Source organism: Cebus imitator, unplaced genomic scaffold (genome assembly GCF_001604975.1).
Source record: "Cebus imitator isolate Cc_AM_T3 unplaced genomic scaffold, Cebus_imitator-1.0 Scaffold202, whole genome shotgun sequence".
Lineage (NCBI taxonomy): Eukaryota > Metazoa > Chordata > Mammalia > Primates > Cebidae > Cebus > Cebus imitator.
The window spans coordinates 2,919,397-2,931,448 of NW_016107517.1; the positions used below are offsets into that span (position 1 = coordinate 2,919,397).

The 12,052-nt window shown below is 47.1% G+C and overlaps 1 pseudogene across 1 annotated transcript; it reads right to left on the bottom strand.

The window, feature by feature from the left end:
• Window positions 1-2,891: 2,891 nt before the first annotated feature.
• On the bottom strand, window positions 2,892-5,738 carry LOC108317436 (annotated as a pseudogene). Its single transcript, XR_005203300.1, has one exon. The product of XR_005203300.1 is annotated as an F-box only protein 46-like (transcript).
• Between the last annotated feature and the right edge of the window lie 6,314 nt (window positions 5,739-12,052).

Sequence of the window (12,052 nt, forward strand, 5' to 3'; positions counted from 1 at the left end):
TGTGGTCCCAGCTACTCGGGAGGCTGAGGTGGGAGAATCACTTGAACCCAGGAGGCAGAGGTTACAGTGAGCTGAGATTGTGCCACTGCGCTCCAGCCTGGCGACAACAGAGCAAGACTCTGTCCCAAAAAAAAAAGAAAAATTACGATAAAAATATGAGATAAAAGAGTGAAACATAGTACATTGCATAAGGCACTTACCATGAATAGAGCCTGCAGGACTGGAAGTTGCTCTGGGTGAGTCAGTGAGTGAGTGCTGAGTGAATGTGAAGGCCTAGGACATTGCTGTACACTACTGTAGACTTTAGAAATACTGTACACTTAGGCTGTACTAAATGTATTCTAAAAATTTTTATTTCTTCAATAGTAAATTAACCTGTTTACCTTATCAACTTTTTAATTTTTTACAAAAAATTTTGACTCAGCCGGGTGTGATGTCTCATGCCTGTAATCCCAGCACTTTGGGAGGCTGAGGCAGGTGGATCACCTGATGTCAGGAGTTCGAGACCAGCCTGGTCAGCATTGTGAAACCCTGTCTGTACTAAAAATACAAAAATTAGCTGGGTGTGGTGGTACACACCTGTAGTCCCAGTTACTTGGGAGGCTGAGACAAGAGCATGGCTTGAACCTGGGAGGCGGGGGTTGCAGTGAGCCAAGATCACACCACTGCACTCCAGCCTGGGTGACAGAGTGAGACGCTATGTCGAAAAAATAAATAAATAAAATTGACTCTTATGGTAACACTTAACTTAAAACACAAACACATTGTATAGCTGTATAAAAATATCTTTTTCTCTATATTCCTATTCTATAAACTTCTTTCTGTTTTTAATTATTAAAATTTTCTCTAACTTTTTGAACTGTTTTATAAAAAACTAAGACTCAAGACCCAAACATATACATTAGCCCAGGCCTACACCACGTCGGGACCCTCAGTGTCACCCACTGTCTTCCACCCCTTCGTCGTGTCCCACCGGAAGGGCTTTACGATTACATTTTTAAAAAAACAAGTAGGAGGTGTACGCTCTAAAATAATGGTAAAAATTATAGTATAATAAGAAACATAAACCAGTAACATAGTCACTTATCATCAAGTATTACGTTCTCTACATAACTGTATGTGCTAGACTGCAGGTTTGCTGACACCAGCATCCCCTGGGACGGGGAAGTGATGTGTTGTGCTGTCATGTTATGAAGGCTATGCTGTTCCTAGGCAATAGGAAGTTTTCCTTGTAAAATCTTACAGGGTCACTGTCACATAGGTAGTCCATCGTTGCCTAAATCATCCTTATGTGTTCATTCATTCTCTCCCACTAGCCTCAAGCATTTTAACTTGTCCCAGGATTAACTCAAGTCTAAAGTCCAGAGTCTCATGTAAGTCAAATATGGATGAGATTTAAGGCAGGATTCATCCTGAGGCAACTTTCCCTCCAGCCTGGTGCTAAGGAGCCAAACAAGGTATGTGTCTCCAAATTATAATGGTGGGACAGGCACAATATAGTCGCTTTCATTTCAAAAGGGCGAAATAGGAAAGAAGAAAGTCATAACAGGTCCCAAGTAAGTCCAAAACCCAATAAGGCAAAGAACATGAAAACAACATTAAATCTTTTTTTTTTTTTTGAGACAGAGTCTCACTCTTGTTTCCCAGGCTGGAGTGCAGTGACGCCATCTCGGCTTACTGCAACCTCCTCCTCCCGGGTTCAAGCAATTCTCCTGCCTCAGCCTCCTGAGTAGCTGGGATTACAGACGCCTGCTACCATGCCTGGCTAGTTTTTGTATTTTTGGTAGAGACAGGGTTTCACCATCTTGGCCAGGCTGGTCTTGAACTCCTGACCTCAGGTGATCTGCCCACCTTGGCCTCCCAAAGTGATGGGATTATAGGCATGAGCCACCACACCCAGCCACAATAGTAAATCTTGAGGCCTGAGAACAATCCCGTCTGACTCAATGTCATGCCTTCTAGATATACTGGGGTGGGTGTTGGGCTTCCAAGGCTCCACAGGACCCTACCCTCAAAGCTTTGCTGGGAGCAGCCCATAATGCAGCTCTCAGCAGTTGGAGTTGGGTACCTGGGACTCTCCCAGGCTGGCATTGCACATTGGCAGCTCTACAAATCTGGGGTCTTGGGGACAGCCTGCCCCCATTGGTTCCATCTGGGGTCTTGGGGACAGCCTGCCCCCATTGGCTCCACTAAGCATTGCTCTAGTGGAGATTCTCTGCAGTGAGCCCACCCTGGAGCAACTTTCTGCTTGGTCCCCAAGGCTGTCCATGACATCCTTTGAAATCTGGTGGGAGAAACCACGCCTCCACAGCTCTTGCATCTGTGCACTTGTGGAGTTAGCGCCATGTGGATATTGCAAAGGGTTATGGCCTCAGTCTTTGAGAGCGGTGGCTCAAGCCACACCTGGGCCCACTTGAACAAAACGGGGTCAGTTCAAGAATGCTTCGCAGAAACACAGGGCATGGAGTCCCAAGGTAGCCCTGGGTCATGGGCCCTAAGGCCCCTGGGCCCCTCCCTTGAAATCATTCTGCCCTCAAAGGCCTGGCACTCTGGGCCTATTATGAGCAGGTGACCTTGAAGATCTCCAAAATGCCTTCAAGGTCGTTCTCCTATTACCTTGATGACTAGCATCTGGCTTCCTTCTATCCCTACTAATCTCCTTAGCAAAGGTCACCAGGCCACACTTTTTTCATTCTTTACATGGCCAGGCTGAGAGCTTTCTAGATCTTTACATTTACTTCCCTTTTAACTATCAATTCCATCTTGAAATCATTTTTCTCTTTTTTTTTTTTTTAATAATATTGATTTTATAGAAAGGACCAATTCAAAATTGGTCAGATGCCACACGCTAGAAGCTTCCAGAACCACAATGATGGGGGGAAAACGAGAGAGAACAAACAAAAATACACCAGACCAAAATGCCTGAAAAAATCAAGGTCCTGGTTGACCAAAGGATTCTTAAAAAAACAGATGGCCGGGGGTGAGGAGACCCCGATGCCTGAAGGAGCCCAGAGTGGAAGGAAAAACAACCCCGAAATGCAAATCCGCAGTCCCTGCCCACGGGCCCCTTGCTCTGTCAAGAGCCAGGCAAAGGGCTTCACAGCTTTATGGGAGTGGGGGTGATGTCAGTAGCTTAAAGAATAATGGGAGGAGGAGGATTTTTATACTTCAGCTTTTTCCACCTCTTCCTCACTGGGGAAGAGGAGAGACTGGCAGCTTGAGGTTAAGGAGAAAACAGCATTTCCCCCTCCCCCAACTTCTTTAATAGGGAAACCATCTAGAAATGGCGAGCTGTCATGAAAAAAATCCCAAATCCCACCTGTGACCTGACAGCCCTCAATTCCTAGAGAGGTGAGAACTCTGGTGTGGCAGGTTAGAAGAGGTGCCAGCCTTGGGCGCTGCGGCCTCTTGGGAAATAACAGCTCCTGCGAAAAAGAATTGGGGCATGGGGGAGGATGGGGGGCCAGAATGGGGGAACCCTTAAGTGGTACCAAAATTAGCTGACGTCTGCTCCCTGCTGGTGGGTCCCTGGGGTGGAGAGCGTGGCAGGGACAGGGTAGGGGCTGAATGGAGAAGAAAGTGAGATGCTGATAAAAAAAATCACCCTTCTCTGAGGGTCCACCGCCCTGGTTCTGAAGAATAGAAAACAAACAGGAGCCAGCAGAGTGCTTTCCTGGTCACTCCCGCTGAACCCCGGCGCAGTTCCGTGAAGGGATCAACGCTGCCTGGAGTGGGGGAATGGGAGCAGGTGGCCCAGTCCAGACCCTCGGCTCCCGGGGAAGGGGGAGGGGCGGGCATAGTGGGCTCTCCCCGCCCCTCCCCCGGCTTCACCTCCCCTCCTCCCGGCCTGCCCGGCCCCCCGCCCGGCCCGTTGCAGGGCAGCACCCAGTTGTTGTCGTGGAGGCGCAGGCGGCAACCCGGCGTCTCGCTGTCGGCTTGACGGCAGCACATCCAGTAGGAACGTCCGTCCGTAAGGCAGGTCGTGGTGGTAGGGCTTGGGGTGCCAGCGGCAGAGCGACACGTCGCCCTTTTTGTATCTCTTGCGGCACTGCTTGCACGGGTCATCGCGGTAGAGCGGGTCTCGGCTCCAGCCCGAGTCTGTGGCCCGCACACCGAACGCCTCAATGATGCCCTTGAAGTGGTGGCAGGTGCACTTGAGGGCGGCCAGCGCGCGCGTGGGCAGGAAGCTGAAGATCTTGACCAGCACGTGCTCGGGCAGCCCCAGCATGTACTGCCGCGGCTCCAGCAGCCGCTGAATCTTGAAGCGGATCTCTAGGAAGTCGTGCGACACGTGTCGGTACAGGCGGCACAGGGAAGTGTCCGCCGTGCCCTCGGCATCGTCCGGGCCAGGCGCGGTGGCCGGCGAGTCTGCCGCGGGAGGCTCTGGGGGCCCGTCCGGCCCGTGGTTCTGGAGGAAGAAGAGCTGGCCGGGAGGCTGCGGCTCCTCGGGGCTGACCGTCAGGCACACAGTCTCCTCCTTCACGTTCTTGGTGCCGTCCTTGCCAAAGAAGATGCACTCATCCACCACGCCCGTCACCACCACGTCCACGTGGACGCCAGACGCTCCACAGTCCCGGGCAGTGGGCGGAGGAGGCGCCGGGGGAGTGTCCTCGGATCTTACAGGCGCTGGGCTCTCACCCTCGCTGGCCTCATCCGCCCTGGCCAGCAGGAACTCCACGTTGCTGGGGAGGGCATCCCGCGAGGGGCTGATGAGCTGGTATAAGTCACACGTGATCTTGTCCTTGGATCGGGCCCCGGGACCTGGGCTGCCAGGGTAGGCACAACCAGGCCTGCCCCTGCCCCCACTGGGCAGGCCGCTGTCTGGTGCACTGGGCTCCCGGCCGTTGGAGATGCGGAAGGCGATGCGCACCTCCCCGGGGCCGGTACCGGCCGCTCCTCCTTGCGGAGGCCCTTGGTAGGAGGGCTATCCCTCTGCGCCTCGAAGTGGGCCACGGCCTCGGCTACACGGCTGCAGTCCCCACCGCCAGACCGCCGTTCGGACCCCACACCCTTGGCCGGTCCACTCTGCTCAGCCGACACAAAGACTACAGGTGCTAGGGCGGCTGGTCGTGGGTAGCTCTGCAGGGCCAGGGCGGCCCGCTGTTCCACCAGGGCCACCATCTCTGCCACAGAGAGCAGGTCCACGTCCTCACCGGCTGAGGAGGGGCCCTCCTCAGTAGCAGGGGACCCCTCCCGATCCCCTGGATGGGGAGGAGCCTTGGTGGGGTCAAGACAGCGCCGTATCCGCTTGGCCTTGGAGCTCTTGCTGCCCCAGTGCCCCTTGACCTTCATGGAGCTGGCCCGGCTGCTCCCACCACACTGTGGGCCACAAAGAAGGCCACCTTCTCCTTTGTATTCCCAGGCTTGATGACATACCACGTGTCCAGGAGGACTCGACCCTCATCGCCAGCAGCTGCTGCTGAGAGGAGTGGAGCCCGCTGGGAGGAGCCTCAGTGGCCAAGGCAGGTGGTGTGCTCTCTGAGTGGGCAGGCCCATGGTCTGGCTCACCTCCGCCACCAGGCTCAGCGCAGGCTGATGGCTTGAGGGCTGCAGAAGCTGGGCGAGGCTGGTTCTGTGAGTAGGTGCCAAAGGGCCGGGGGCACCACAGCTGGAAGGGCAGCAGGCTTCCGCGGTCCATGCTGGGGGATGATGTCAGACAGGCTGGGCTTCACCGCATCTCAGGACCTAGATGGTGGTGGGAGGCTCCACATGCCACCCGCTGCCCCCCCAGGTGGCAGGAGAAGCTCATTTTTCTCTTTTTGCACTCTATTGTAAGCAGTGAAGAGAAGACATACAGCCCCTTCAACATTTTGCTGCTTAGAGATTTTTTCCACCAAATATCCTAGTTCATGGCTCTTGAGTTCTGCCTTCCACAGACTCCTGGGACATGGACATAATTCTACCAAGTTATTTGTCACTTTGTAACAAGGATGGCCTTTCCTCTAGTGTCCAGTACCTTGTTTCTCATTCTCATCAGAAACCTCCTCAGGATGGTCTTCCTGGTTCATATTTCTACTAACAACCTGCTTACAGCCACTTAAGTAATCTCCCGGAAGTTCCAGACTTTCCCTGTGCTCTCCTCTTCTTCTGAGCCTCCCCCGGTCATCCTAAGTGCTCCATTCTTAGCACTCCAGGTCTTTTACAGCATTCACTTCAAAACTGTTCCAGTTCTACCTATTACCCGGTTCCAAGGCTACTTCCACAGTTTTAGGCATTTGTTACCAGTGATTTAGTGCCTCACTTCTCTGGCACTAGTCTGTCTTTGCCTGTTTTGTGCTGCTATAACAGAATACCACAGACTGGGTATTTTATGAAAAACAGAAATTTGTATTCTCACAGTTTGGAAGCTGGGAAATCTAAGATCAATAAACCAGCAGTTTGGGTTGTTTAGTGAGGGGTGCTCTTAGCTTCCAAGATGTTGCCGAAATTTATATCTTCTAATTGTGTATCCTCTGGCAGGGAGGGGCACTGTATCCCACTGTGTAAAAGGTAGGACAAGCCACCAAAAGCTGTATGAAGCCTGTTTTACAGGGGCTGTAATCTGAAACCCTCATAGTCTGATCCCCTTTTAAAGGCACCACCTCACTGGCAACACCTGTATTTTAAAAAGAAAGTTTTATTTTTTTGTTGTTTGTTTTTGCTTTGAGACAGGTTCTCCCTCTGTCACTCAGGCTGGACTGCAGTGGCTCCATCACGGCTCACTGCAACCTCTTCCTCCAGGTCCCAAGCGATTCTCTTGCCTTAGCTTCCCAGGTAGTCTGGACTATAGGCACACGTCACCACGCCTGGTTAATTTTTGTGTGTTTTGTAAAGATAGAGTTTTACTATGTTACCCAGACTGGTCTTGAACTTTTGGGCTCAAGTAATCCACCCACCTCTGCCTGCCAAAGTACTGGAATTACAGCCATGAGCCACACACCCAGCCAGGGGGAAGCATTTACATCCTAGCAATGAACCATGCATTTGGAGTAACTTTTGTATGAGGTTATCTGAGATGGGATTAGCGGTTCAGAGGCTGAACTGCACTTTTGAGAGCCTTGTGAAAATGCGGGTCAAATGTCGGAGTCCAGGACAATCTAAGTTTGGGTCCCCTGCTAATTAATCCCCTGCTTAGGCAGGAACCACAAAGGTCTGATCCTGAGAAGCAAGAGTAAATAAAAAGGAAATCAGTGCTGGCATGGACTATAACCAAATTTTCAGTCCTTTTGGTTACTTAGAAAATCTCTAGCCCTGAAGATAGTTTAAGGTGACACTATCGATAGAGCACCAAAGTACCTGCCATAAACAAATGAAAATTTTTTATAGGGGAAAATAACATTATCCTAAACTTCAAATTATTCCTACAAATAACTTCTCAAACATGATGTCAAGCACATAATAAAAAATAACCAGCACCACCTCCAACTCATTAGGATAGCTCCTATTAAAACAAACAGAAAATAACAAATGTTGATGAGGATGTGGAGAAATTGGGACCTTTATGCACTGTTAGTGAAAATATAAAATGGTGCAACCACTGTGGAAAACAGGATGGTGGTTCTACCCAAAATTAAAAACAGAATTACTGTATGATCAAACAATTCTACTTCTGGGTATATGCCCAAAAGAATTGAAAGCAGGGTCTCCAAGAGATATAGCTATGCCTATGTTTACAGCATATTCACAGCAGCTAAAACATGGAAGCAACCCAAGTTTCCACTGACCATAAAATGCACATGCAAAATGTGGCATATACATAAAATGGAACATAGAAAACATTACGATAAGTGATGGACAAAAATCATACAGTAACAAAAAGACAAATACTGTATGATTTCACTTATATGAAGTACCTAGAGTAGTCAAATTCATAGAGACAGAAAGTAGAATGGTGGTTGTCAGGGGCTGGGGGATGGGTGCAATGATGAGTTAATATTTAATGGGTATAGAGTACGAGTTTTGCAAGATAAAAAGAGTTTTAAAGATGGGTGATGGTGATGCTGCACAACAATATGAATATATTTAATACCACTGAACAGTACACTTAAAAATGATTAAAATGGTTAATTTATGTTGGATGTATTTTACTAGAATAAAAAAAAATTGAAAAATATTTGAAAGAATTACCAGACTACCAGACATACAAAAGAGATGATGTTAATGAGAAATAGCAGGAAAAAAAACATAACAGCAAGGACTCCAGATATTGGAAATGTCAGACACAGACTGTCAAACAACCATGCTGAATAGGCTCAAAGAAATAAAAGCTGGGTGTGGTGGCTCACGCCTGTAATCTTAGCACTTTGGGAGGCCAAGGTGGGTGGATCACCTGAGGTCAGGAGTTCAAGACCAGCCTGGCCAGCATGGTGAAATCCCATCTTTAAAAAAAGAGAAAAATAAATAAAAGCTCAAAAATTTTGGCAGAAAATTGGAAACTTTAAAACAGAAATCATCATATTTAAAACAGAAATCATCATTCTAATATCACTTATTAGAAGCACCTCCACTTAATATTATCATATTGGCAACATCTGAACTGCAAAAAAGCAAAATCAAGTGGTTGGCATGGTTTAGGGGGAGTGGGTGAAGGGATGAATAGGTGAAGCATAGGAGAATTTTAGGACAGTGAAACTATTCTCTATAATTCTGTAACGATGGCTACATGACAATATGCAACTGTCAAAACACACAGAACTGTACAACACAAAGAGTGAACCTCACTGTAAATTGTGGGACTTTAGTTAGTGATAATGTATTAATATTGATTAATTAATGCAATAAACATGCCACACTGATGCAAAATGTTAATAATAGGAAAAACTGTGTGTGGGAGGAGCACATATGGGAATATTCTGTATTATTGGCTTAATTTTTTGATAAATCTAAAATCATGAGCCTCAAGTCAGTGTAAGAAAAAAATGAAAATAAAATGAAAACATTATAAGAAATAAATTCGGCCGGGCGCGGTGGCTCATGCCTATAATCCCATTACTTTGGGATGCCAAGGCAGGTGGATCACAAGGTAAAGGGATCGAGACCATCCTGGTCAACATGATGAAACTCTGCCTCTGCTAAAAATACAAAAATTAGCTGGGCATGGGGCAGCGTGCCTGTAGTCCCAGCTACTCAGGATGCTGAGGCAGGAGAATTGCTTGAACCCAGGAAGCGGAGGTTGTGGTGAGCCGAGATCGCGCCATTGCACTCCAGCCTGGGTAACAAGAGCAAAACTCCATCTCAAACAAAAAAAGAGAGAGAGAAAGAAATCCTACCAATTTTTAAAAAGTAAAATCATCAGCGTGAAAAAGGAGCAAACAGAAAGTTTAGAAATGAAAAAATACAATATAACAAAGTAGTCCCACAGTTGGGATTAACAGCTAATTAGAAACGGATGAATTGAAAATTAACTTATGCAAGATAGGCCAGGGGAAAAAACACTAACCTGAATGAAGCATAGAATGTGAAAGGGATGAAAAATACAAAAGGAGAGGATTAGTGGCATAAAGAACAAAGTGAGAAGGTCTTACATTCAACTGGCATCCCTAAAAGAAAGGAGAATTGTAATAGGGAAAAATTAACATCTGAAGTAAAATTGCTTATGCCTATAATCTCAACACTTTGGGAGGCCAAGGCAGGTGGATCACTAGAGGTCAGGAGTTTGAGACCAGCCTGGTAAACATGGTGAAACCCCGTCTCTACTAAAAATACAAAAAAAAAAAAAAAAATAGCTGGGCGTGGTGGCACACACCTGTAGTCCCAGCTACTCGGGAGGCTGAGGCAGGAAAATCACTTGAAGCTGGGAGGCAGAGTTTGCAGTGAACTGAGATCACGGCGCTGCACTCCAGCCTGGGCAACAGAGTGAGACTCTGTCTCAATAAATAAATAAGTAAATAAAAATAAAGAAAGTAAAATAATAGAATCTTCTAAAAGTGATGGAAGACGTCAGTCCTCAAACTCAGAAGTCCTATAAATTTGACATAAAGTAAATTTTTAAAAATCTAGGTCCAGACACCTGAGGGAAAAACAACACTGAAGACAATGAGAAAATCTTAAAAGCAGCCAGAGAATGAAAAACAGCTTATTTAAAAAAAAAAAAAAAAAAAAAAAAAAAAAAAAAAAAAAAAAAAAAAAAAAAAAAAAAAAAAAAAAAAAAAAAAACCCAGCTGACTGCAACAGAGACAGCCAAAGTCAGGACCCAAAGATCAGAAGTTTTCAATATGCTTGCCAACTTAGCATACTATAACCATGTTCAAGAATGAGGAGTCAAAAAATTACAATAATTATCCGGGCGTCATGGCGGGTGCCTGCAGTCCCAGCTACTCAGGAGCCTGAGACAGGAAAACTGCGTGAACCCAGAAGGTGGAGGTTGCGGTGAGCCGAGATCGAGCCACTGCACTCCAGCCCAGGACTTGTCTCAAAAAACAAACAAACCAAAGTTAATCATAAAATCAGAGGGAGCTCAACAGGCAGTGAAACTACTAACACAGACCTCATGATAGGAGGTCAGTATTAGAGCAAGTTAAAGCAGGTGCTCCTGCCCGGCAATTATCAGTGGAAGGTGCAAGATGAGAACAGAGGTAGACTCTGTTTCCTCATCGGAACAGTCATGTGCCACTCAATGGGCTCCCAGCTTCCTCCAAAACATTTGATGTTTCACGGTGTGCTTTTAACCAGCGGTGTTGTCCAAAGAGATTGTAATTTATAGCTCTTGCTCATCTTAAGCTCAAAACTAATTGGATCCACTCCCCAGGGATACCCTGACAGCCCCTCCTCCCTTGACTAGCTTGTGGGTTTGCAAAAGTCACTTGACCATCAACCTGTGTTGTGAATGTTGCCTTCATTACTAGCTAAGCTGCTGTCTTTAGGAAGAAGAGCTGCCTTTGCGGGATTTAAGAAACTCTCCTCCTCCTGTAAGACAAATAATTTTTAGCAACGTGAGAGCTGAGTTTGGTAGTCATTGTTTAAGCTTTCCTGTGCCGCGTTTTGTGATAAATCCAAGACTTTTGTTTTGTTTTGTTTTTCTTCCTTGCAGAGGAAATCAAATGCAGCTGGCCTCTTTACAGTGGGCTGAATCTGGGGTGGCAGGAAGTTCGAGTGACGGCTCCAAACAAAAACACCAACCCTACCTCAAGAAATGGAAGCTACTATGCTAGAGCAAAAGGTGTAAGAAATTGTCTATGAGAAACACAGAACTCACGTTCCTATCACCTCTTCTTAGATGACAATTCTCATTTTTTCAGTCATTCAGCAAACATTGACTCAGCAGCTCCTAGTATCTGCTGAGCACTCTGCTCGTCAGTGTCCCCTTTAAAGAGCTCACTTTACAGAGGAAGGACAACCGAGCACACCAACGGGTAGAACCAGGCAGGAGCAACATTGTGACAGAGGTGAGCCCAGTGGGCCTGGGAGGACACAGGGGAGCCTGCACTTGGGCTGGCTGAATAAGATGGGGGGTCTCTGGGAAGCCTTCAGGACAAAGGGAGCATGACCAAGATGAAGTGGGCTGGGCAGCATTCAGCCGGGGAAGATGAGAAGTCTAGAGATTCCAGACAGAAACAGCAGCTTGTGCAAAGGCACTGAGGTGTGCCAACACACAGCTCTTCAAGGAACTGCAAGTTCTGGGCTTCAGGGAGCTTAGAGGTGAGATGAGTGACGTGAGGTTAGAGAAGCAGTTGTGCAAATCGAAATAATTTCCTTCCTTCCTTCCTTCCTTTTTTCCTTCCTTCCTTCCTTCCTGCCTTCCTCCCTCCCTCCTCCTTTCTTTTTTTCTCTCTTTTTTTTACTTCTTGTTTTTTATTTCAATCTACTTGCCATCCAGTAACATCTTTCTTTCTTTTCTCTTCTTTCTCTCTCTTTTCTTTCTTTCCTTTCTCTCTCTCTTTTTCTTTTCTCTCATTCTCTTTCTTTCTTTCTTTCCCTTCCTTCCTCCCTCTTTCTTTCTTTCCTTTTCTTTCTTCCTTTCTTTTCTTCCTTCCTTTCTTTCTTTCCTTTTCTTTTTCTTCCTTCCTTCCTTTCCTTCCTTCCTTCCTTCCTTCCCTTCCTTCCTTCCTTCCCTTCCTTCCTTCCTTCCTTCCTT